The sequence below is a fragment of the Panicum virgatum genome, chromosome 6K, assembly GCF_016808335.1.
Source record: "Panicum virgatum strain AP13 chromosome 6K, P.virgatum_v5, whole genome shotgun sequence".
Lineage (NCBI taxonomy): Eukaryota > Viridiplantae > Streptophyta > Magnoliopsida > Poales > Poaceae > Panicum > Panicum virgatum.
In genome coordinates, this window is record NC_053141.1 from 33953889 (window position 1) to 33977561 (window position 23673).

The following is a 23673-nucleotide window of genomic DNA, read 5'->3' on the forward strand; positions in this document are numbered from 1 at the left end:
TCCTTAAACGAGTGAAGGTTCATGTTGTTGCTGCACGTCCAGATGTGTGCCTTATTAGTGATAGGCATGCAAGTCCGCTACAATCAATACTGAAATTGCAACGTGGAACTGCGACAACGCCTCCATTGTGGCCCGATGTCCAAAACAGGTGTTGCATTAGGCATATGCTCCATTAGAACTAACTACGATTCAAACTCGACATTATGTACATGTCCAGTGAATGCAAGTTAGGTACGAGACATACATACAAGCATAATACATCATTAACAATACTAAATGCGAATGCATCTTAAACCGATGAACATCATATGTTATAGATCATGACATGAAATCATCTAGGTCGTCATCCCAGTTGACAGATGGTGGTGGTGCAGGTGGTGTAGTATGGCTCGACGAACCTATTGTCTTTCCCTTTCTCTCTTTTCTAGATCTACGTTCATGTACAGGGGGGAACATCATGTGTTGGAGGCCATGGTTTGGGGGCCATAAAGTCATCCATGTCGTCATCCCAGTTAACACAAGTTGGTGCTTGAGGTGCTGCAACATGACTTGACGAACCTCTTCCCATTCCCTTTCCCTTTCTCTCTTTTCTGGATCTAGGTTCATGTACAGGGGAAGGAACATCATGTGTTGGAGGCCATGGTTTGGGGGCATGAAGTCATCCATGTCGTCATCCAAGTTAACACAACTTGGTGCTTGAGGTGCTGCAGCATGACTTGACGAACCTCCGGTTATCTGTTCTTGTGGAGGTCAAGTACTATCACCCGAAGATCTTCTCCACCTCATTCGTCTAGTTTGCGGCATAAGTCCACCGAAGATACATACTAATTTACGGAAATTTGATATCGATTTGTTAATCAACTCCGTGCCCTCGGGATAATCCTAGCATATAATTAAACAATAATGTTACTGTTTCAAACATATGGATTCCAAATGACGGACGGGATTAGAACTGAATGAGAGTTACCTTAATATGCATCTCATACACCTCTGGCCGCATCCATATCTTACAAGAACTTTGTAAGAATCTAATGATATTAAGATGATTCGCTAGTTCACATACTCTCATGTATATCTTCCGACGTTCTAGCAGGTGTCCCTTTACATTTTGCGTTGCAATATCTCGAAATAATGTGAAATCTTTAAACTCTACTACTTTGAACAACACCATCTCTATCGTACCATCCGCTAACGGATCCAACTTCTTACTGATAACAAGATGGGTCATGATATCAAGTATTATACTAGATTTTTTTTCGGTACATGAAAATCCTCCACAATTGGAGGCAGCCATTGCAATATCAATAAGGTAATGTCATAATTCTATTCTAATTCATAATTAATTTAAAAATAAGTCAATAATAGTACTGAATTTGTAATACTAAACGAGTGTTCTAAAGCACCAAATCTAATTCAACTAATCCGCTAATTAAATTAAATTGTTATACAATACCAACGGATTCATACGGAACTTACCGGTAGATCACAAGTGCGGAATTCGGCAGAGTTTCGCCTGCTTTTCTTCTTCTCACCCCTCTCTTTTTTTCTGAATTTTTGATGTAATTTTTGGGCTCAAATGAGAAGGGAATGAAGGTCATGGCTTATATATGGTGGGAGACCCCTGTCGCCCGTGGGGGGGCGACAGGCCCCCCACCCCCTGCCAGGGACCTCTTTGCAAATTCAAAAAAAAAATACATTGAGGGCCTGCGCGGGCGACAAGACCTCTGTCGCCCCTGGCCGGGCGACCGGGGTCATTTTCGAAATTTTTCAAAACGGATATATATTTTTAAATTATTTTAATATAAAAAAGAAAAAGAGAGGACGTGGGCCTGACCGTGGAGCGCGCCTCCGGCCCGTGGAGGCTATGCATTGCCTGGATGGCTGGATTCATCGTCTGGAGCATCAGAGCATGTTTAACTGGCCAACGTGGGATATATGCTCTAATTAAAATTTTACAGCCCATCATGGACGCGCTACGGCTCCGATTGCATGCATGCATGCAAAGCTAGTCCATATTTTTTTTTCTTTTTTCTCTTTCGGACTTTTCTTTCCGTCTTTATCTTTCTGTTTTCTTACTTTTTTCCATATTTTCTTTTCTTTAATTTTTTTCCTTTCATTTTGTCTTTTGTAGATTCTTTAACAAAAAATCATATATTCTTTACCATTATCCCTCACAAATAATGCAACAAAACAAGATCACATATGAATATATTTAATTTTTATTTTCTATTTATTTTCTTCTTACATTTATTTCTCTTGTTCTTTTCTTCTCTTTCCTTCTATTTTTATTTTCCTTTCTTTTTCCAATCCTTGGTGTCTATTTATTTATTCTCATGTATATAATCTTTATTTAAATTTATAAGTATGTTAACAGACTTACATGTACTATACTATAAACTATGTATTCACATTTAAGAGCGACTTGTGCTTAATGTATACTAATTTATTTGTATTGTAGACTCATAAGTTGGGGTGTGAAATGATTAATTTCCTTTATATGCTAACTTGTTTAGAATGTTTATATATATTTATAAAAATAAATTTATGATGTAGATGCATTTATTCTCTATAAAATTATCTATATGTGTGTAACTCATTTGTTCGCAATGCCAAATTATTTGTTCGCTTTGTAAATTAAATTGTTCAGCGTGACTGACTCATTTGTTCATTATATGCATTTTTTGTTATTTATCATATACAATCAAATGTTCGCTATGCTTAATATTTTGTTCCTAGCATATTATCATTTGTTCGTGATGCTAAGTTGTTTGTTCATAGAAAATTATTATTTGTTCGTGTTGTTAAAATATTTGTTCCCAGTAGCCGAAATTACTTTTTAGTACAAAAAATTACTTTTAAAAAATATCGTGCAAAGATAGACGAGTATTGTCTTGTTTTGAAGATCTTATCATAAGAAAGATAACGGTGCAATCAGAATTTAGTTTGAATACATATTTTATGATTTATGTTTCTTTTAGTTTGAAACACTTTTGCATGCGGCTGATGTCATCAATTTTTGTCTCTACTTGCACGTATACATATTATGTTTTCTTTGGTGGGAGTACATGCTAATTTTCCGGTGAAGTTTGAGGGACCGGAAATCCAATTATGCATAACACGTGGTGACAGGTCTAATATGCGACGAGATCTAATGTGCCAAAATAGATGACCGCACCCCGCATCCCCATCACTTGAAGCAATCAATAATCGTGTCCCCTCCGACCTGCATGCGTGGGCCTGCGAAGCAGCGAGCAGGTGAGCCATCTGCCCCGCACTGCTCACCGGGCCGCGCTCTGACTTCGCATCCGCACCGCTGCAGCAGAGCACTCGAGTTCTAAGCCTCCACTCGCTCGTGCCCGACCTGAAGCATAGAAAGAACAGCAAGAACACAAGAGCTCCCCAAACATTAAAACCTAAATCCTTCCTGTATACAAAACGAATCGAGATGAAACTTGAGACACATGTTCATCTCCTCATGGATTGAAAGATCTAGGAGTGAATTCAAAAAATCTCAAGCACACACCACGATTTCGGAGGAAAAAAAAAGACCTCCACAAAGAATGATTTGGGGATATGCTCGTTACGCTTTCAATAAAGTGGGGCATAATGCCTTTGGTCGAAAAAAGAATGATTTGGGAAAACTTCAAATTTAGGAGATTTAAGTGAGCGATTAGCTAGAGAATCACCATAGGTATGCTTAGAGATGTTCTAGCATCAATTCCCTCAAAGAAATTTGTTTCAGATCCCACTCAAATCCGATGATAAAAAATCGCTGAGAAAATCACCCGAAAATGCACAAAAAGAAAAAAAAACTCAGGGACAGGCAAAAGGCACACCAGATTTCCAACAGACGGAGAACATGAACATTAGAACATGTAAGTTACAGTGTACTCTAGCTAGGAAACCACTCTCATCCTCCCTCTATTGATGTGAACTCGAGATCAAGAGTAATAACTCTCCTTCTCTTCCATCCCCTCTCTTGAAGCTCTCTCCTAGCAAGATGCAAAATAAAATTAGGGTGTTCCAAGAGATACCCCAAACCAGCCATGCCTGTGCATATATGGTCCATGGCAAAGATAGAAATACTGCTCATTCGCGAGTCGTGGGAGTGTTCCTTTATTTGCCACGCCCGTTCGGCTGATTTTTACTTGGGGCACACACTGCCACTGTCGACCGATAGACATGCAAGTGCATGTCGAACCGTCGCCTTACGGGCCTACAAGCCACGCCCAACATGTGTTGCTTCAAACATGAAGAAAGCAACAATATAACACAAGGAGAACAAAAGAAATATTTGGCGGCGATCATATGTGCATGCCGCGTGAAAAATAAAAGAAAAAGTTGTTGTTTTCCAAACCGAGTGTACAAATTAAATTGTAATGGCATTTTTTTTGTCTTTTATGTTGACATCTTTAAAACTAGACCACATTTAACAATGTTTGGATGATATTTCGTGGAACTTTTTTTATGAGTGTGGAACAATTTGCTTGTTAAGCTGGAACAATTGTTTCGCTTTGGCAATCAATTTTTTTTACCTTTACAATCAAATTGCTCAAGCTAAAAGTTTCCCTTGTTTATAAAGATTGTTCTAGCTTTATAGTGAAATTGTTCTAGCTTTATGATCAAATTGTTCTAACTTTATGGGAAAATGTTGTGGTGTTCAAAGAACAGAAAAATTTAAAAGCTCAGATTAGTAGTAGTATACTATGTTTGCAAAGAATTTTTTCCTCGATAAATAGCATCAACTACAACAGCTCGTAAACCATATGCACATTTGAAACATCTTAAGCATGCATTTTGCAATAATAGAACAAGTCCACCTTAAGCATACTTGGAAAATATTAGAAAAAAGGATAAGTTTAGAGCATGATTAGGGTAAAAATTGATATAGAAGCCCCATAAAAAATGATATAGAAGTGACAAGAAGTGGAAAAAAAGGAATAAAATTTAATTCTAGAAATATAAAAAAATAAAGAAAAGAAAAATGGGAAATAGAAAAGCAAATTGGAAACACAAGAACTAGCATGTATTGCGTCGCTCACGTCGTCACAATGTAGCTGACCTGAAAACGTGGGCCATAAGCAAAGTAAATGGGCAGGAAAGATATCGCACCTGGCAGCGCTAGTGAAGGTTAGGGTTTTCTTCGTTATATAGTGTTCTCAGCGAATGGGTTCATGGGCTCATTTGGGCTGGGCCGAATTTTTTGAGGCGGACACTTTGTACATGTCCGTCTCCGTAAATTATTAACCGAGGCAGTTGTTTTAACCGCCTCAGTTAATAAAACAACTGCCTCGGATAATATATTTTGCGAGGCGGTTTTTTTAACTGCCTCGGTTAATAAAAAATGACCGCCTCGGTTAATCGCAGGCATTAACCGAGGTGATTTTTTAACGTTCCCGCCTCCAAGGCCTTTTCAAAGCGCCTCGATTAATCAGTTTTTTTGTAGCAGTGAGCCTTTTGTGATGCAGCGTATGAGCTGAAACTGAAACTTTGGGCAGCCAGATAGCATAAAAAAGAGTAAGGGTACTGGCACCGTGAAAACACTTCTGCGATGGAATCCATCATTGCACCCCCCCGCACGTAATCCTTAACATTAGCATTCGTGTATGTCCCGCGGTGGTTTGGGACACCACATGGGCACTTTTTTACACGCAGATGTCTATGCTTTGCTCCCTTCTGCCGTTTTCTACATATCCATATGATATCAGCTAAATTCAACAAAAAAGTATTAATTTTAAATGAATTTTTAAATAAATTTTGATAGTTGCACATCTAGATAGAATAATTTTGTTTAAATTTTGTGTAAATTAGTGGAAGATATAGGTTATGGTTTTTAGGTTGCAGTCTACAAGCACCGATTCCTTTCACTCCCCTCCTCATCTATGTCCCCCCTCGCAGCACTGTTGGGGCCTACGTGAAAAAATATTAGGAAAAAGGTTAAGTTTAGAGCATGATTATGGTAAATTTGATCTAGAAGCGATAAGGAGTGAAAGAAAAATGTAAGAATAAAATTTACTTTTAGAAATAAAAAGAGAAAGAAAAGGAAAAAAAGGAAAAAAAACAAACCAAAAACGTAGCAATAACTATCACGTATTGTAGCGCTCACGTCATCTCGTTGTAGGCATGGGCCAGAAGCAAAGTAAATGGGCCAGGAAACACAATACACCTGGCGGCGCTGAGCCCCCCTATGATGGTGCGAATGAGCCGAAACTTTGGGTACTCAGATAGCATAAAAAAGTGACAAAACAAAATCTATAATGCAAGCGCAGGCAATATTTAAACTATAAGGCCACGCCATTTTCGCGGTCTGCTAGAAGGGCCACGTTAGCCTAAAATATTAGCTACATCCGATTCGGTCTGGATGGCTCGATCCACTTGTGTTTTTTTTGGCTCATCTGATATGGTTTGGACGACTCAATGTGGCTTATGGACATCTCATAACTTGGCAGCATTTGCCGCATCGATCCATCGCTCTCATTAACAGTCATCTAGCAGGTACTATGTCCAGACATGATGAATATATTTTTCCTATTCACTTAGGCCTAATACAATGATACTTCTATAGTGGGCCAGCAATAAATGCCATGCATGTGATAACAAAGGGTAAAAGTACTCTTGGTTAAGCACCAAATGCGAACATTTAGGCAACACAAATTTAGTAACCACACCAGTAGTACATGCATGTGATGTGACATAACAAAAATGTAGTTGTTCATGAACATGGAAATTTCCTATAGCAAATAACGTGTTGTTTATGTGCTACACCGAACCAGAGCATAGTGCTAGCGTCCTTCCTCTGACCCTTGAAAGGGACATGAGGTGCAGATTGGTGGGCTACGCACTATTACATGCATCGATCCATCCTCTCACTCGGCTGTTCATCTTGAAAGTGACATGTGGTGCAGATTGGTGGGCTACGCACTATTGCATGCAGTGATCCATCCTCTCACTTGGTTGTTCATCTTGCAGTATGATTCTTTAGCTCCTGTCTTTTTCTTATTGCCATGTTCCCACAGTCATTGCATCCCAGATTCCATCTCATGCCTATATAAGCATGACATTCCCTTCATTTCAATGAACCCCTTCTCCACTTTTGCCCTCGTTCGGTGCTTGTTGTACTACCTGCTTGAAAACCTATTCTCAGATAGCTCATAACTGTAAGTTCCAATAGTACGATGAGAACCATGTTGTACTGGCATATTAGAACACTCAACAATTTATACATACTGCTATTGAAATGAACATAATGAAAAGTCACGGTATATATGCATACATAGGAAACAAAGGATGTAATGGCCGTGCTTTATAGGGAGGCTGTATGTGGTTGTTGCATGCACATTGTGTCTCCTAGAAACTAGACTATTTATTTGCTATAATTCTAATTTTGGTTGTAATCAATTCTTTCTACTACAATTTTCATATTCTTGTTGTTTCTTCCCATGCATTTCCATTTTTTCCGTCCAACCAATCCTTGAATGTATTTTTATTTTACTATTTTTTACATATATGTATATATATATTTATATATGTAACTGTATCAGTGTATATTTAGGTAATTTTATCGACATTGGTTCATAATCCAGCTGCCAATCTAAAGATAGTCCATACATCAAGAGCTATCCTAAACTTTGGCCCAAAAAACTGACTTCAAAATTTTGGCCCAGATATCCAATCTAATCCAAATCACCAAATCAGTCATGTTCCTCCTCTTCCCGTCACACCCAAGCCGGCCACCCCCAACCTCATGCGCCTCAGGCTGTGCCTCCGGCACCGGCGGCCGCTCGTTGCCCTACCTGCCGCTGCCCGCATCCTAGAAGGTTTCACAGGGCCGCTGCATCGCCGACTCGCGCATCCGCCCCACGCTGCACCGTCGCCTGCGCCTCGGCTCCCGCGGACCCCTGCTCCGGCTAGACTGCGGGTCTTCCCGGCACCCCGCACGGCCACGCCTTGGCCCCAGATGCTCGGCATATATGCACTAAATTTTCTCTCTTATATATTTTTTTATTATTATACTTCCTTTGCGTAGATGCGGATTCGGGCCTGACAAAAAATACAAATATAAGAGGACAAAGCTCCAAGTCTTCCCACTGGCAAATCATATTCATAGTTGAAATAGGTTCAAATTAAATTTTGTAGAAATGTTAGAGCAGGCATTCATGGTATTTAGTTTGGAAGAGTGCTAGGGATTGGAGTAAATAGTATAAGAATTGTTTGATTCATTGAATGAATATAAACTCCTGAATCTTTCTCCGGTGGTTGAATCATAAATGACATGCAATTGTGCAAAAATAAAGCAAAAAATTATAAGAAAAAACACCAAGAACAAAGGTAGGCATGCGTTTAATAATATATAATATCTATACTTTTAAGTAAATGAAAACAAATCAATTTAACCATCAAACCGTACCACATCTTTAGCAAGAAGTATGTCACTTCAATACCCATAGAATCAAACAATTTTTTCACGGAAAATAGAATCACTTCAATACCCATAATTTGAGAGGATTGTCAGGAATTAGAAAGTATCATAAAATTATTTTTTCCTTCATCATTGACTGAGCTCACAAAAGCTATCTCCGTTACTGGAGTTAGAAATGACATGAGCAGAAAATTAAAGCAAAACAAAATTGGTAAGGAAATGTCATCAAAGCATCCCAAAGAATTGGTAGAATCATTGGATAAGATAGGCATGCGTCTAATATATGATAGAATATCAGGCTTTCAGTAAATGGAGATGAAATCATTTAAAATTTAAATTTAACTACATCTTTAAGTAGCAAGATGCTTGCTACTCTAATAATCAGACAATCTAGTTTTCGCTCACAAAAAATGAAATAGCTAAACCATTGTCGATTCAGTACATTTAGCCCTGGAAACTTGTTTCACATTAGGACCAAGCCTGTCCAGCTATCATTGTATCGATGTTTTCAGCCCATTATGGCTCCTGCCTTTGGTTGCTCACATCTTTCTGGCACATCAGCTTATTGATATTGCATCGAAGAACTATAGAGTTTGATTCTCTCGGTCTAATGTAAATTATTTGTCCACTTTTAGTTTCTTTGAAGGATCTTTAGTGAAATTTAGGAATTTGGGTCATGCAAACAAACATTTTAATGTTATTATTGCCGTGTGACGTGTTTGCATTGTCATGGTCTAGTGGCTGGCAACCAGCCGCAGCGAAGCGCGGGCATGGTGGCTAGTATATATATAGTCTCCGCCTCTTGTCCTACCTCTGCTTCTCTTCCAAAAACTAAGCAACTGACTGAAGTGGCATACCGATCAGTGCAACTGGCCTAAACGGCATGCCGTTCAGTGGTTGTTGCGTGTCAAAGCGCCAACACTTGGTGCTCTAGATCACAAGAATTCTCACATTGAATTGCGGTCTTGAATACCTTGTTTTAAGAAATAGGAAGAAGCCCACTTTACACCCCAAAAGTATAACAAAAGTCCGATTTTCAACCTTCAACTACAAAACTAGATAACAAAAGCTATCCAACTGTTGAAATAGGACAAGTTTGGCTCTTAGGGTAGTTTCAAAGATGGGTTTGTTAATAAAATTGAAAATTTCTAATTAGATCTAAAAATAAAAAAACATTTTAAATAAAAAAAATAAAATGGGTACCAAAACTTTTCTAAAAATATAGCATATATATTTCTATTTGAATCTTATTTATTTAAAAGTAATAGACATAACTACAAGCAACCAACTATTATGAAAATAAAATGGATCCAAACAACTGAGAAGTAGAGTGCCAATAGATAGGGTACATTTATAGAAAACTTTTGATACTAGTTTCATATTTTTCTAATTTAAAATGAATTATTTATGATTTTTTAGTTTAAATTTGAATATTTATTTTTCTAAAAAAATGAAAAACCACCTTTGAAACCACCATAAGGGTCAAACTTGCCTGATTTGTTGAAAATCGGATTTTTATGATAGCTCGAGGGTGCAAACTACAATTTTCCCTAAAAATATATTTGTGTGATTGAAATTTTATTTTATACATTTGGTATAGGAAATATAACTTTTTTAATTGATTGAGGATGATGTCTGTACTTTCTATCCTGACTTGCATGAAGCAAGGAATGCTTGTTTCAGGGTTTTTTTTTTGGGTGGAGGGGGATACGAATTACTATTCCCAAGCAAGATTCAGTCCAACTCATTCTTTCTCAACTCTCAATTATGATTTATAAATAATGAATATACTTTTGTCCCAGGAACAACATAAAAATATTCCCATAAAATATAAAAAGATATAATGGGGAATTGTTGGTCTGGGGGCTATCAGCATGTTAATATTTGCTCCAGCTCGTTAATATGTTAAGATTTTTTTTTCAGCTCGTTAAGCTTGCCAGCGGCTCCGCTAACAAGCAGAGCCGAGCGAGCTAACTAGTTTTTTTTATCCAGCCTTACTCCTTTACAATTTCAATTGGTCACGACCAACAAAATAACTTCACATGCTCTTGTCTCCATGTACAACATCATTTTCTTGTGATCATGAGTGCTCAAGAACCGTAGAAGGATAACACATTTTTATTGGAATTTTGGAGCTGAGTAAGGATAGGATAAATCTCGATTTTTCCAAGACATTGATGTTTCAACAAAGGAAAATGTTAATGCGGGATTCCAGTTTGAAAAGGAACTCTATATTCTGATAAATTTGCTTTGTTAAATATACATAAATATGATAGAGATCAATATAATTAGAGTTGTTGTTCCGAGATCAGGTTTGCTAAGCAACATTTATTTGCAAAAGTGAAAGACCATCACTTTCCTTGGGATCAAAAGGCAACACATTTTGGTTAAAGCAAAATTTATTGCGCAAATTCACCGGTGGTCCTTAAACTTGTCTTGAGATCTCATCCAGGTCCCGGTACTCTTAAAATGTACATAACACTCCTTAAACTTGTCTCACGCTCTCATCCCGCTACTTAAACTTGTCTCGCGCTTTCATCCCGCTCCTTAAACTTGTCTCGCGCTCTCATCCCGCTTCTTAAACTTGTTCCGAGTTCTTATCCCGGTCCTTGTACTCTTAAAAGGCACCCCTAAACTTATCCCACGTTTTTATCCCAATCCATAAACTTGTCATATACCCTCATCTAGGTCCATATGCATCTAAAATGCAGTATCTTTTTAAATAAAACTTTTACAAATTATTTCAAATTTGATTGGATCGAATTCAAATTTGTTTTGGATTTTAATTGTCCCTCAAAGTGGTTCAAAAGTTTATGGATAAATTATCACGAATTGAATGTAAAATATCAAAATCTCTAAATAACTTAGATTTGAATTATATTTCTAATTTTTTTAGGATTTGTTGGAGCAAAGGATAAATGATTTTGATATTATTTTAATCTCCAAAAAAATCAAGTATTAAATAAAATTATTAAAATAATAACTCTAGAAATCATCAAATATTGTATCCAAGATAATTACCTCATGAATTTTTTATCAATTTTAAGTGAGATTAGAATTTGATTTGCAATTCTAAAAATTTGAAATAATACGTATATTTTTTTCTAAATATTTACTTGTCATATAATCTCATCCAGGTCCATATGCTTCTAAAATGCACTATTTATTTAGAAAAACTTTTGCAAATTATTTCAATTTTGTTGGATCGAATTCAAATTTTTTTGGAATTCAATGTTCACTCAAAGTGGATCTAAAATTTATGAATAAATTATCATGAATTAAATGTAAAACATCAAAATCACTAAGTAACCTAGATTTGAATTATTTTTTGGGTTTCTCAAGATTTTTTTGGAGCAAAGGATAACTTATTTAGTATTCTTTTAATCTCTAAAATGAAATCAACTATTAAATAAATGTATTAAAATAAAAACTCTAGAAATCATCAAATATTGTATCCAAGATGATTGCCTCACGAACTTTTTATCGTTTTAAGTGAGATTAGAAATTGTTTAGAAATTATAAAAGTTTGAAATAATTCATATATTTTTTCTATATATTTTGAAAGTATATGGACTTGTTTGAGAGCGTAGGATAAGTTTACAGACCATTATGTGCATTTCAAGAGTATGAGGACCGTACAAGAACTAGGGACAAGATTGAGGACCAGAATGAGAGTGTGGGACAAGTTTAAGGACTATTATCTGTACTTTAAGAGTACCGGGACCGAGATGAGAACTCAGGACAAGTTTAAGGGCCATTGATGAAATTTAATCAAATTTCTTTGTGAGAGGAAGTACCCACTTTTTTATCTTGCGAGGAGAGGAAGTATCAACTTAACATGATGCAACATTAAGTATTTCAAAATCCTTGCGGTGGTGGAACTTGTCCATCTGAATTCAAGTCCTAAACTTAGCAGGGGTGCTCACATTTTTCTAAATTTATTTTAGGATTTAACCGGCGCCATTCTTTCAGTGGTAGACAACGTGCCCATCAATAGCGAGGCGACTATGGTGACTTTATCAATCTCGAGAATCTGGCGGCTCTATGTTTACTTGCGTATATTCATAAGGGTGAATGTGCGTGCGTGTATGTGAGTGTTTGCGTATTGTTTTTTTTAAAAAAAAGCTACACTATTGTCTTTGATAAAAATAGTACTTCATATTGAATTTAGAACATTACAATTATGTGTATGTCCCCTATTTTAAGGTACATATTTACAAAAAGTTCACAAATTTACAATGTTATGTTACCGGGAGAACTTACACACAACTAACTAATATTTTCAAACTAAAGAATTCAAAAGCTATAATAGCCTATCTTTTAGGTTTCCGTTGCAAAAAAATGTTTAAAACAGGATCTGAGAGAGAACATTTGGGGAATATAAATTATTTCTTCATGCTAAGTGTGCAGTTTTATGTTTACTCAAAGTTGAATGTTCGTTTGAAAAAAAAAGAAAGGAGAAGATGTTGAATGAAATGCAGTGCAAAGGCAAGCTGCAAAACCCTGCTAAATCTCGCCGAGAGCCCGAGACGAACCATGGGCCATGCCCATGCTCCCAATTCCCAAATTATATGTCCCGCCTCCTCTGCCGCCGCCACCTCTCCTCCTCCGTCTTCGCCTCCGCCTCCGCGGCCTGCCTCAGCGAGCTCGCCTCCCTCCTCGCCGCCGGTCGCTTCCACCGCTCCGTCGACTTCGCCAAGTCCCTCCTCCTCTCCTCCCACCCCCCCGCCGCCAACGTCCCCGACCTCTACCACGCCCTCGCCGCCGCCGCCGCCGCCGCCGACTGTCACGGCGACCCGGCCCCTCATTCCTTCCTCTGCGACGCCGCCTCCGCCCTCGTCGTTGCCTCCGCGCGCCTCCGCCAACCCGACGGCGCGCTCCGCTTGCTGTCCCTCCTCGCCAGCGCGGGCGACGGCGCCGTGCGTGCGCCGCTGCCGTCGCTCTCATCCTGCAACCTCCTCCTCGAGTCCCTGCTCTCCCTCGACCGCCACGCCGACGCGCGTGCCGCGTTCGGCGTTCTCGTGGCCGCCGGGGTACGCCCGGACACCTTTGCGTGGAACAAGGCCATCCAGGCCTCCGTCGCCGCGGGAGACCTCGATGAGGCCGTCGGCATGCTGCAGCGGATGGGCCGCGACGAAGGGGCTCCTCCGCCCGACGCCTTCTCGTACAATGTGGTCATCGCGGGACTATGGAGGGCAGGGAAGGGCAGCGACGCTCTCAAGATGTTCGATGAAATGGCGGAGAGGGGAGTTGCGCCAAATAGGATCACATATAACACGATGATCGATGGGCATGTCAAGGGTGGGGACCTGGAGGCTGGTTTCAGGCTGCGGGATCAAATGCTCCATGAGGGCCCAAAGCCGAATGTCATCACTTATAACATCCTGCTGTCAGGGCTGTGCCGTGCTGGCAGGATGGACGAGACGAGAGCCTTGTTGGATGAGATGGCATCGCATAGGTTGGTTCCGGATGGTTTCACATACAGCATTTTATTTGATGGTCTCACTAGAAATGGAGATTCATGGACCATGCTTTCTTTGTTTGGAGAGTATTTGAAGAAGGGCATCATGATTGGGTCTTACACTTGCAGTATCTTTCTGAATGGTTTGTGCAAAGAAGGAAAGGTTGCAAAGGCAGAACAGGTGTTGGAGATGCTGGTGCACACGGGATTGACCCCAACACGAGTGATCTACAACACTCTAATCAATGGCTATTGTCAGATTCGGGACCTTCAAGGGGCCTTCTCCATATTTGAGCAGATGAGATCACGTCACATTAGGTCAGATCACATCACTTATAATGCACTAATAAATGGTTTGTGCAAGGCAGAGATGGTGACCAAAGCAGAGGATTTGGTGATGGAGATGGAGAATAGTGGAGTGGATCTGAGTGTGGAAACTTTCAATACACTGATTGACACTTATGGCCTTATGGGAGGGCTGGCCAACTTGAGAAATGTCTCATTGTTCTATCTGATATGCAAGAGAAGGGTATAAAGTCAAATGTTGTCTCTTTTGGTTCAGTTGTAAATGCTTTTTGCAAGAATGGAAAAATCCCAGAAGCTGTAGCAATCTTGGATGATATGATACACAAGGATGTTTTACCAAATGCACAGGTCTACAACTCAATCATCGATGCTTATATAGAGTCTGGTGCCATTGAGCAGGCTTTTGTTCTTGCTGAGAAGATGAAAAATAGTGGAGTATCTGCAAGTATAGTTACCTACAATTTGTTGTTAAAAGGTCTTTGCAAAAATTCACAAATAGACGAAGCTGAACAATTGATCTGCAGCTTAACAAATCACGGGCTGAGACCTGATGTTGTCAGCTACAATACTATAATATCAGCATGCTGCAACAAGGGCAATGCTGGTAGAGCATTGGAGCTTCACCAAGAAATGCACAAGTATGGCATCAAACCTACACAGAGAACATACCATACACTTCTTAGTGCATTGGGTAGTTCAGGGAGAGTACATGATATGGAAAGTCTGTATCAGCAAATGTTGCACAAGAACGTGGAGCCTACCAGTAGCATATATAGAATCATGGTCGTAACTATGCGAGATTCGGCAATGAATCAAAGATGGAATCTCTGAAGAAGGAAATGTTAGAAAAAGGAATCGCCATTGATGACACTGAAAGTACTAACTGTGAGCTAGATAGGAGTATAGAAAGTCCAATTTGATTGTATTGGTTTGAAAGGTACAGGCTGGAGGGCTGCCTATTATGTTAATATAAATAAAAAAGACTTTCAGAGTTACGGTTCAATTGTACAGAAACAAAAAGAAATAGCAGTATGCAGCTCAAAAGGTACATTCTAGGTATATTTGATCTGAATCATTTGCTCCTGATAAGACCCAGGTCACTTATTTCTTTTTTAATCTTATCTAGCAGTGTATTTGGATCAACTTTTTTTATTCCTCTATTGTAGAAAACTCGTGCACCATACACATGCTCCATTACTTCCTAGGTTGCAAGGACAACGGAGGATATTATTCTGAAAATTTTGTCATTGCACCTCACGGACAGAATGGTATAGTTGATCACTATTTCCTTATCTTACTACTGTGGTTCTCTAAATTTACTATATAATTTATGTACAGAATTCAGGGCATATGTTTTTAGTTATGTACTGCAACATCTTTTGTTTGCCAAATTGCCGTACCTAAAATGAAAAATGACATTTCCTTTACCGATGAAGCATGTAAACACTTATTAGATTAAAAACTAGTTAGATGTTGTGAAACTGAATAGGTTGTGACAAGAAAATAACTTGCTAATAATTGCTGTCACTTTTGTTGCTTTCTGACTTTCCACTGATTTATTTTATTTACGACTTCTATCATAGGTTGAAAGATAATGATTGAATGATCCAAAAGTACAAGGTGTTAAAACTGATGCTACTTTAAGGTTGTTTTCCTGTTACTGACAAAACAAATTGTACTAGTTTTCATTGATTTTTCACATCTCTAAAGATGTATATTCATATTACGAATACTCAAAAATTGAAATTATCCTTGGGTGGTATGGTATCTACTTATTACTCGACTTGTTGATTTGGATAGTTGCAGTGTATCTTGAAAATGAGGAATAGCATCTTTGGATGAAGTTGCTATATCATAGCTCGATGCCTCTATGCTGTGATTTGTTATGTGTATATGGCTATATGCAGTTCATTTCGATTGGATCCCACTTTTCCTTTTGTACTCCCTCCGATTCAAATTGTAGGTTGTTTTGGCAAATCTAGATACATAGTTTTTGCTATGTATCTAGACATAGCATATATTTAGGTGCATAGCCAAAACTATCTATTTAGATTTGTCAAAACGTCCTACAATTTGGAGCGGAGGGAGTAGCTCTGAACATTTATCTACATTCCTGTTCTCTGCAGTAAATATATTTTCTATTCTGAAACCTGATAGTTTTTTTGTATTCATTCACCTTTTTGTAGTTCTGATATTCATTCATGACATAATTTTCTATCCACCAGAAGAGAAGGTGCAGTACATCTCCAAGTAAGATCAGCTTACGCACTCATTCTTGATTTGTAGTAGTCTCGGACCCTTGGAGTATACTTTTTCCTAGAAGATGCCACTTCCTTAAATGTAAGCCATCGATTGCAAGAAGATAGGACTGTACCAAGTAGCAAGATATATAAAACAAACCCCAGCTATTTTCTTTAGAAAGCTTTTCGGCTTTTGCTAATTTCGCCTATCTATTTGCTCCTTACACTTAATATTTGTTATTTGGTCCTCAATAGGATCTCAACTAAAGGTTTTTGTTGACCTATAAAACAAGGTCCCTGTGAAGATTTGGCCAACTAGCCTTTCACTTGACAGATTAGTTTCACAATCTCATCCTCGAAGTTATATATGCGGGCATGCGGCTACAGCATCTGTCAATGTCCAGGCCAACTATTCATGTTGGTGTTCACACTTCACAGTAGTTACTTGCCCACATGGATTGGACCTGTAGCACTTTTTAGTTAAATTGTTTTTTTTTCTGTCAGCTTAGCTAATTAGTCATTCAAGAGCTGTATTTACACGCAGTACATTACCAATTCCAGGTTCACTATCTGGTCAATTAGATGTAGACTGCTGTGCAGTCAGGAGTAGTGGATTTATCTCTTGGTTTTTCAGTTTTTCGCTGACAGCAATTAGAAAGTTATTGCTTACATTGTTGTGGATAGTACTTCCTGAAACAGAAGTTGTTATGAGAGTAAAGGCAGAATCCCTCAAGAATTATTCAACATGCTATACTATAGATCAATGAGCAGTCATCGTCATACTTATTTCTCATAAGACAATTTCCGCAGGAGTGAACTCAAGAGTGTTGGCTGCCCCCATAGTGGCTGGCTGCAAAAGGTAGTTCGTCTAGATTGGAGATCAGGCATAAGTTCAGGGAAATGCATAGCAGCATGGCAACTGCAAACAGTAGAGTATGGAGGCCTTGGTGTTCTACATCTAAAGCTAGCTGGTTGTGGTATGCACCTGAGATAGATCTCGTCGCAAAAGGTACATTATGGGCACAATTGTAAATCTTTCCAAATTGATTTTGAGCTTAAGTTCCAGCCATGTTTGATAGCCAGAGTGATGATGGAAAAATTGCTCCTTTTTGGTGAATTGGGTAGAGGCACCGCAATAAGAAATGTAGCACCCGACTTACGGGAGCTTGTTACTATTAAAACAAAGATGCTACAGATGGTCAAACAAACTCTTCACCAGGAACAGTGGATCAGGGGTATTATCAGCCTGTTGTCAGTGCAAGCTTAATCAACATAGTAAATCTTCACGGAAGGGCAACACAGGGAATCGATGATGGACATGCTCAGGTCAGCACAGTGCTGCATCAGCATTCAAGGTAATTTTTTTTCAAGGATCGATATTGATCTCTAGTGCAATAGCACTTTGGGAATCTTGAGTACCACTCTTGGTATGAATTTTGTATGCTGGCTCTTCAGAGGCAGCTTTGGACACCATAGCATATGAGCTAGAGTTACAGATTATGCAATGACTCACGACCAAGAAACTGAAACAGCAGGCCACGTTCTTACCAAACGTGTCTTTCGCTCTTTGCTAAGCAAATGTTGAATTGCTGTAACCTTCCAGGTGAACCAGATTGGTGGTTACTCCTAAGATGATTGGCGCAGAAAGTCAGTCGTCAGCCGTGTGAACAAACCAGGGAAGAAGCTCATGACTGCAAAGACTGGAAGGTTCCAACCATAGTCCGCTTATCATTTTTCGCTTCAGGTATCTGCCAGGGTGGTTTACGTGAGTAGGCATCTGGTGGATTTCATTATTTGTTGATATTTAATACTTTGGATGCGAAATAACTATAAGAACAGCGCAACAAGCTAGTGTTGTTCACTATACCAATGCCAGAAGGAAAAAAGAAAGAAGAATATTCTTCTTTTTTATAGAGTGAGTAAGAGTTTCCATCCTACGCTTCCCTGTTTTACAAATGCGGTTCTTTCGATTTTCGTGGTATGGTATCTTTTTCAATACACTTTTGAATTCCAGGGAATTAGACAACCCTGACATTTTCTCCTCAAGGTACAGCTGCAGCGGTATGCATCTTTTCTACTAAGATGTTCTGTGGGATTTTCTCTGAATTTCTAAAGACTAAACGGTAGGACAGTTGGGGGTACGAGACTATGCATTCCACGAGTGCCAAATCATCGGGCACTCCAGTCCCTAGATAGCAAGTCACTGTGACATTTAAAATACAGGGGGAAATGAGGCGAAGAGATTAAAAAACTTAATGCACCAGTCCGCTGATAGTGAGTCAATGCGACGTTTAAATACAGGGGGAAATAAGGCGAGAGGTCAGCTAAATACAAGGGAGAATGAGGTGAAGAGATTAAAAAAATTTAGTGCACCAGCCGGGAATCGAACCCGGGTCTGTACCGTGGCAGGGTACTATTCTACCACTAGACCACTGGTGCTATTATGTGAGATAGCCGTTTCACATGATTAATTCAATATTTGTAGAACTATACATTAAGCCTCCACATGGTTTGCAGTGAGCATTCTCTCTTTTAGTACTACAATGGTGGTGAGTGGTGACTGCATGCATCTAGTGAATTTTTTTACTTATTCCAATAGTTTGGATGCGAAATGCTATATCAATGATGTAGCAAATTAGTGTTGTTGATTGAGCAAAAGCCATTGGGCAAATCATAATTGAATATTCTTTGTCTTTTATGCTTTATAGAGAGTTAATGTTCTGGAATGGAGGCGTTTTCTTCTTACGCTTCCCCCAATTTACAAATGCAATATTTTTTTGTATGCATCTTGTTAAAAGATGTAATAGGAGTTTGGGACTATTAAGTAGGGCTGGAAATGAGCCGAGCCGAGCGAGGCTCGGCGAGGCTCGGTGCATGAGCGAGCCGAGCTTGGCTCGGCTCGGTAGTTTGGCGAGCTCGCTGAGGAGGCTCGGCTCGGCTCGAAGCCGGCTCGCTGAGGAGGCTCGGCTCGGCTCGAAGCCGGCTCGTGAGCCGGCTCGAGCCGGCTCGCGAGCCTGGCACAAAATATATACTATGCATTTAGTATACACATTATAAGACATTGACTAGTGCATATAAATATATAAAGCGCATACATGTGTTGAAATGAAAGTAATCAATAAACAATAATCATATTAAGCATAGATATAGATTAATATTGATATTGTCACACCACAGGTTAGGGTTAGAGTGTTTCATAATAGCCTATGAACCATTATGAGCCTCAGTGGACTGAGCTCGCGAGCCACAGCGAGCCGGCTCGGCTCGGCTCGTCATTTTCACGAGCCTGAGAAGTAGGCTCGGCTCGGCTCATTGGAGGCTCGCGAGCCGCTCGCGAGCCGAGCCGAGCCGAGCCGAAGCGAGCTCGAGCCAGCTCGCGAGCCTCGAGCTATTTTTCCAGCCCTACTATTAAGTACAGTGTGAAATGAGATTAAGGAATAATTAAAGAATAAAGGTTATAAGGCCATGTGCAATGGAGAGTTTCATCTCACTGTTACGTCATAAAAAGTAGAATGAAACCAGGAATGAAGCAACCCTACTATGGAGTGTTTCATCTCACAGTTTCAAGGATTATCATTCCATTTTAATTGCTGAACAATGTTGTGATCCAGTGCACTAAGAACTGTGTTGATATTTTCGATTCTGTTCAAACCAAGCACTAGAACACTAAAAATTCTGAGCCTTTCTTGAACAAACTGAGAATTTATCGCATCACACCATCCATGAAATTTACATCATTCCAGTTCACAACCCATTTTCAAAGAAAAATAATAAAATAAAAATGCCTACAAGACTAATCATGTCCCCTCTATAAGCTGAAAATTATTAGATTATCATTAACAAATAATGAAAAATACCAAGTACAAGCATGAACAGAACCACGAACTACATGTACAGATCCATCTCGTGTTCCTTCCTTTTTGTACACCTTCTCCTTTGCCATTTTATAGTGAAATTAGTAAGACAACCTGTAATAAAAACAAATATGCAAATATTCAAGGTTGGAGATTTCAAGCTATCTGAAAACAATCAAAATGAAAACTGGAGCAGAGTGATACCTTGTTGTTTGTTTTAGCGAGAGGTCTCCAAGTACCCGTGAGAAAAAAAGGTGTTTAGTCCAAGTTCAAATATTCCAGGTTTGCTCACATGAAGCACACACATATTAGTCAGTCAAATGGCAAACATGTCCAGATAACAGCACACAAATGGTAAAGAATTAACTTGACTCTTCATCATTGTTACTGAACAGTTTACAAAACCACCTGGTGGATGGCCCATTGGCCCCTGAAATGTACAAATTAATTGTAGTGTGCAAACTGCCAAAAGGGACTTTATCTAATCCAGAAATTCAGAAACGAAATCACACGACTTAGAACAAGTCGGAGTAACTGGCCCACAAACATTTCTTTTCTCAAACTGTGGGCCTTATGCTTTCGTAGCCTAGCAGATAAACAAATGCACAGATCTTTTGAAGCACAAAAAATAAGTCAGATGACCTCCACTTTTGAAAACGGGGGGAAATAAGACTGAAAGAATAAAAAAAGAAAAAAGCTCATGCACCAGCCGGGAATCGAACCCGGGTCTGTACCGTGGCAGGGTACTATTCTACCACTAGACCACTGGTGCTTTTTGTTTTCGGATTTCAAGTCATTGTAACAAATAGACTATTCCAGACATTTGTTAGGATTTGGTGCTTTTATGACTAAAAAATATGTTCATGTATTCATGCTATGAAGGCCTATTTTGGAAAGTCGAACTTTTTCCCAGCTTTGTACTAATCATCGTTCCAAATAGTACTGCGCTACACTACATGCGTTGCATCAATTAACGTTCAATTTTATCACAAAAAGTCGTCCATGCACTTCTTGCCCTGTTTTCTCGTATGAACTATGCCTTTGTGCTCGTCAATAGTGACCTGTGGGCGCCAATCAAGCCAGAGGAAGCTTCATCAGAAAAAAGCAAGGCAGAGAACGAATCACCCAGCTGATCATTGGTGATGGCCAAGAGCTCTCTGATGGCGACGCCTACGTACCCTACGGAGAACTAACATCCTCTCAAGTCCTGATCAGTCGTTTCCACCGGCCGGCAGGCCGGCGATGCTCCAAAATCTCAAATTCCTCCAAAAAGAGTGGCTCTATTTTCAAGCTTCAAGGATCGTTGCTTCTTAAAAGCTTCGCTATGCTAGTGATGGTTCCTATTACCCAGCATGCATGCCTGATGATGCATCGTGATCGGAACGGTGCGCTGCAGTAGCTTTGACCAAAATAATGGCCACATATTCAAACTGATTAATGCGCAACCGGTTGCGCATCGAAACCAGGCGAAGAAAAAAAGAGTATGGGCAGATATTTTGGATCCATTTTTCACAATGTTTTCTCTTTCTTTTTTCTCGATCGCGAATGTTTTCTCTTTCTAATTATTGAGTGATCAGAAATAATGCACATTAGGCACTAATAAGGGCATGATACTTGAAATTTGGCTTATCAGAAATATTATGTGTCTAAACACAATATCGTACATCTGAAGGGTTCCAGACAAAGGCATTCCTTAGCAAACATGAGAACGTGTTGTGCCAATAATTGCAAGGTATATGTTCCATTTTGGGTAGAAGGTCACTGTTTCCAGCTCAGTCCTACATTTTGCAGTGTCTACACACTGCCTCATCACCAAAGTTCTCATATTCCATCACCTTTCATCCTTTCCGGCACAGCCAGCTACGCATGCAAAGGCCGCAGAAATGCAGTACTACTACAGTGCCTTAAAGCTCTCCCAATGCTTGCCTGATCTATTGATTCCTAAATGATTGTATGCATTAACAGTAAGAAAAGATATTCAAAGTTACAAAAAGTAACAAAAAAGACATATTAGTAAGGGACGCGGAACTAATATGGGTCTAAAATTCCATATTAGAGACATGCTTCAACTGCACGCGTCTCTGATCTGGTGTTCACCCACAACTGTACATCTTATTAGGAAAATCGTGAGTTTTTTTCGCGACCGTGTCTGAGCACGTATTTTATTAAGAAGAAAACAGTTTACAGACATTTCTTGTAGTAGGCCAAACATAGGTTGACCTACTCAAGTACACAAATGACTAAAAACAGAGAAAAAATCGAAAAATGCCAGGAAAACAAACGGCCTGCAAACTAGCTAAACAAAGACTACAGAAGGGGAATGGTGTGTTTCATATAGTTGACTTATGTATGCACGCTTTGTAAACTCTACTCCAAGAAATATGCTTAGCTAGCCAACATTCGCTTGCACATAAAATTATTTTTTGCCATCGGTTATTGACTCAGTGGTGCATGTGCCTAGATAGATATACGTAAGATTCTTATGTCAAAAAAGATCTTCCTACATTTTTGCACTGCTCCAGCTGCTGTCTCCTCTAATTGGAACGATTCAGTCTACTGGTGAAATCGTTTAATTTATTAATCCAGAAAAATCTCCTACTGAGGTTTGTGTGATAGAACCGCCAAATTAAAACTCTAATTAAGCGTAATGGCCGTCATTTGAACGCATCGGGCTCATTAGCTTAATGGCTTAATTTGGCGGTCCTTTCTCAACCCACGTCCCGATCGAAACATCACCGATAGTCCCACGCGACGGTGGGCGCAGATGGTACAAGTACGACACATTTGAAAATACAACAAATATACATAGAACTTGACCTTAAGTTTTACAAACCGAGTTTGAATAAATACGTAATTCACAAACTTTACATTACTGAAATCCTATTTCATCTAGAGGAAAGGGGCCTACAGCTACCAAAAGTGAGCCCTAGGGAGATCCCTAACTAAACGTCTGGCTCCACGACCACCCATCCCTCTGCATCCCGGCGGATGAACTTGGCGCAGCAGGGGCAAAAGTCTACCTCTGCATGCCCTGAAATAATTGTGGCAACAAACCCTGAGTATACTAATACTCAGCAAGGCTTACCCGACCAGTGGGTATAACTTAGCCCACATAGCTAGACATACAAGGCTTTTGGCTGGTAGTTATTTTGCAAAAAAACACCTAGGGTTGATTCCTTACTTTCAATGTTTTAGCCACAAGTTTCATATGGAAGACTCTCATCTAATGTTGGCATATCTACTCAATCATGTTGGAGCAATACAATAATGATTCAGATAGTTCCATCATTTATCACTAACACTTCTAGATCATTTCTACGAGGTGACAAAGAGACCAAGGCCCTCATAACCGCGAGACACGGCGAATCGATCCGATTTAACCTTGCAAGGTGG

At 39.4% G+C, this 23673-nt stretch overlaps 2 non-coding genes and 1 pseudogene across 2 annotated transcripts; 1 reads left to right on the forward strand and 2 right to left on the reverse strand.

The window, feature by feature from the left end:
• Positions 1–12959: 12959 nt before the first annotated feature.
• LOC120712286 lies at positions 12960–18349 on the forward strand (annotated as a pseudogene).
• A 445-nt stretch (positions 18350–18794) lies between these two features.
• On the reverse strand, positions 18795–18865 carry TRNAG-GCC. The gene has a single exon. It is a non-coding gene; the product is annotated as a tRNA-Gly (tRNA).
• A 2116-nt stretch (positions 18866–20981) lies between these two features.
• TRNAG-GCC lies at positions 20982–21052 on the reverse strand. Its single transcript has one exon. It is a non-coding gene; the product is annotated as a tRNA-Gly (tRNA).
• Between the last annotated feature and the right edge of the window lie 2621 nt (positions 21053–23673).